We start from the raw sequence: 4237 nt of genomic DNA, 5'->3' as shown, positions 1-4237 counted from the left end.
GCATGAACATACCCCTAGGGAAATTAGGGTAGATTTCCATCTATTCCATGACAAAGATGATGTGGAGACATATCTAGATTGGTGGATGAATGTGGAACAACTTTTTGCTTACCACCATGTGAGTGAGGAGAGAAAAGTTCCATTAACAACCCTAAGCTTTCAAGGGTATGGTATGTATTGGTGGACATCCTTAGAAAGGGAGAGGAGACTCACCAATTCTCTTCAAGTCCAATAATGGAAGGATTTGAAAAGTGCCTTGAGAAGAAGGTACATCGCCTTTTATTACCATAGGGAGCTTATGGACAAGCTCTGAAGACTTCATTAAAAGAGCATGATTATAGAAGAATATAGGCAAAAGATGGATTTATATATGATGAGGGTGGGAATTAGAGAGCAAGAAGAGACAACAATCTCTAGGTTCCTTAGTGGTCTCAATCTAAACCTAAGAGATAGAATAAAGTCGTTGCCCTCCCAAGATCTAAATAATTTGTTCCTTACACTAAAATTGATTAAATAGTTTTTTATATGTAAATTAAATGAATATAAACTTAGGGTTAAATTGGACAAAAAATAAATAAAGGTAAAACCTTTACAAAAGTAAATATTTGACCAAAGTTACATATTTTTCAAATATCAAAGACTAATTGACTTCTTTAAAATGAAAAGATTAAATTTTTATTTAATATTCTTTTTAAAAATGGTGATTAATCACTTGAACAGTTATTTAACTAGAAATCATAATTATCGTAGAATAAATTTTGTTAATGTTAAGTAAATGTTTACCTGTTGATAATTATATCAAACAATTTATAGTCATCAAGATGACTTCATGGCCCAATGGATAAGGCGCTGGTCTACGGAACCAGAGATTCTGGGTTCGATCCCCAGTGAAGTCGTGTAAACCTTTTAAACTATTTTTTATCACTAGTGAGGTTAAGAGGTGTTGACACATATAATAGCCAAGATGAATAAAGTTCTATTGAGAGTGAGGATTCATGTAAGTATAAAAGTTGAGAATGTCTACACTTGTTATGGGGATATTAAGAACATCTTTCACACAATGTAAAGTTTTAAAACACATTTGCATTAACTATTTTACTCCATCCCAAACCATACAAACTTCAATGGCCTTATGAAGATAGAGACATGGTAGACATGATTTAGGATTATTCTGATTGATTCTCTAAATGGGGATATTAAGAACATCTTTCACACAATGTAAAGTTTTAAAACACATTTGCATTAACTATTTTACTCCATCCCAAACCATACAAACTTCAATGGCCTTATGAAGATGGAGACATGGTAGTTAATCAACACACTACAAAAAAATGTTACTTTATAGGGGTTATTAAAACCCCACAAATAAACATGATTTAGGATTATTCTGATTGATTCTCTATGTGGTGTTTGTAAATTTTTTTTTGAAGAGGTTTATGACCTCCACAAATTATAATACATTTACTTCATTAGTTTTACTCATTTCCTCCCAAAATTTTACTCGTCTAAAACGTTTTCCACAAAATAGAAAACTTAAGTGTGTTCTCCCTCAATCACTCGCATCTTTGGCTCCGTCGTACACTTTGTCACTTACGATTCTAGCTTCATCGTCCACTCCGTCACGTGCCACTTCCATTGTGTCACTCCATCATAGGGGGCTCTATCGCTCATCGAAGTTGTTCGCCCTATTCTGTTATTCCAGCACTCCATCAAAGTTGTTTGCAACTTTTATGAGCCTTCACTTCCAATTGATTTCTCAACATTCCACTATTTGTAAGCACTCATGGTACCACAATTCATAATTTTATATAATTTGTCACACCAGAGAATGTTGAAACCTAATTTTTGATAGTTTGCACATAACAATCCGAATAGAAATATCACACTTGCATACTCATTCATTGTTATGTTTGCACATGTATTGACATTCTTATTGCGGTGGATTTTTCTAGTTATCTTAGTGTTAATATTTCACTATTTAGTAGTTGATAGAAGAATTTTAGTTATCTTAGTGTTAATATTGCTATGTTTATGATTTCCGCAAGTAAGTCATGTAAAATATGTTGAAATTATGATTCTATTTTTTTTCAAGAGAATTTTCAAGAAAAATCATTTATTTCTTCATTCATTTGATAGATGGAGACAAAAAAGGATAATTAAAGACAATCAGTACTTGTAGCTTTCTTTTTTCTTTTTCATATTTCGTCTATGGTTGAAAGCTTTCAGAGATAAAGGTACATAATAGTTGCATGTCTTTAAGTAGACACAAAATTGTAGTACTCGTCATTTTCTTATCATCTGCTAGTTTTATTAATTTCTTTAACTTTACATTTCTTGGTGTTTAGACCAAACTTTATCATAATTATATTTTAGAATACCACCCATTTTTCTTACGCGGTCTTCATAAATTAGATCTTAATTTTCCAAAACTTGATGTGAAACTTTAGTCTCATGTAGGTTTGTGTTCAATGTGAAAACAATGAATAACCATAGCATTTTTTAATTCACCAACTAGTTGGGAAATTTTTTCACATCAACAATCTTCACTTTGTACAATAAAATCTCTTATTGGGTAGAATTTTGCAAGATGATCAAAATATCAAAATAATTAATTGAGTTTAACCTATGTCTTGATTTTTTGTTTAACGTGTTTTTTAAGGAAAAAATCTTTAAGATGCATTTTTTTTCCAATCACACACACAGTTAAGAACATTAGCAGGTTAGTACCACACATTTAAGAACATTAGCAGGTCAGTACCTGGTGATGGTTTGATAAGCAAGTTAACAAATAAAACCTCCATTCTTTTTACAACTTTGTGTTTACTTTAATCATGTGTACCCTCTCTCTTTGTTCTACTTTATCATAATTCTAAGAGATTTTTTTATATCATATATGTTGTTTGAATTAGGTTATCAGTTCTTTAGTCATGACACCTTTTCAAAATAACCTATTAAGTGAATTATGAAATGACACTACAATTTTCAAACTAACTACCAAAGTCAATTTTTTTATTCTATCTTTCTTAAATGACACTTTAAAAAAAATAATATACACAACATACTTTAGACCAAACTTGATCATAACTTATATCTTAATTTTGCACTCTGATATATTAAAAAGTCGCTACACACATGCCATAGTCACACATGTTAGTTTAGCACACCTGAAACATTCCATTAAGGTAATGAAATAAAGAAGTTGTTGAAACAAGGATGACAAAATACGAGCAATATGTTTTATTGCATGGCTATTCATTTCTTCATTTTGGTATGATCCATCTAATCTTATGTAGACAAAAAAAAATTGATGCATAAACAATATCTATGGTATTATGCTTTATAAAATTGACTCACAATGACCACTTGGATCAATCGTGACACTACTACACAATCTCCTCTGATTCTAAGTAACTCAGACCCGAGTGTAGGGCCTCAATCATGTCACGAAAAAAGTGTGTAGGGAGAATACAATGTATACCCAAACCCACCTATAAAACAACCATAATAGTCCCAAATAGCTATAACTATATCGTTTTCCCTAGGATTCAACATTCAACAATTATTCCAAATATCAAAATACAAAAGAATATACACATACAACTATTCCAAATATCAAAAAAGAAAAGAATATACATACCCAAAAAGAAAAGAAAAATGGGAAGAAGAATATAAAGAAAAAGCACATCAATTTTGAAAGTCTTACTTGTCTCACCTATTATCATACTCTTCCCCTTCATGAACATACTTGGTTCCAGTTTTGTTTGATGTATCAACAACATCCTTGCTTCCCTTTGGTGTGTCTTTGTTCCTTTTCGTTGGTCTTTGATTTTGATAATTTAATTTATATCGTGGGAGATGATGATACACATTTTTTGCTCCTCATTTGGTGTTCTTCCTCTAAACTTTGATCTGTTTTGATTTTCCATGTAGGGTTGATTGATTTAGGGGTATCGTGTTGAGTGTGGCTGCCATATATTTCGTTTTTCCCTTCACTTATTTTTTTAGACTCTTGGTGTGTAGTTTTAGACCAATAGTTTTTTCTAACATATCATCTCTTTATCACATTCGCACTCCTTATCTATTTCTTGTTGGGCTTGACATGATTCCTTTTCTTCCCACTTTTCTAGGCCCAAACCTGTGTTTTGTGTGTGTCCAAATTGGTCTCTAACATGAGTAAATGAAGAATTAATTACCCTATGATTCTCTCTTTGGTTTTGCTGCATGAGAAAAGGTATGT

General features: G+C 31.7%; 1 non-coding gene across 1 annotated transcript; it reads left to right on the top strand.

Moving 5' to 3' along the window:
• Positions 1-823: 823 nt before the first annotated feature.
• On the top strand, positions 824-896 carry TRNAR-ACG (transfer RNA arginine (anticodon ACG)). The gene has a single exon. It is a non-coding gene; the product is annotated as a tRNA-Arg (tRNA).
• The last annotated feature ends 3341 nt before the right edge of the window (positions 897-4237 follow it).

Source organism: Vigna unguiculata, chromosome 1 (assembly GCF_037176805.1).
Source record: "Vigna unguiculata cultivar grain cowpea cultivar isolate G323 ecotype 2 chromosome 1, ASM3717680v1, whole genome shotgun sequence".
Taxonomy (NCBI): domain Eukaryota; kingdom Viridiplantae; phylum Streptophyta; class Magnoliopsida; order Fabales; family Fabaceae; genus Vigna; species Vigna unguiculata.
Note: the sequence above shows the minus strand (reverse complement) of the source record. Positions and strands in the feature narration are given on the sequence as shown.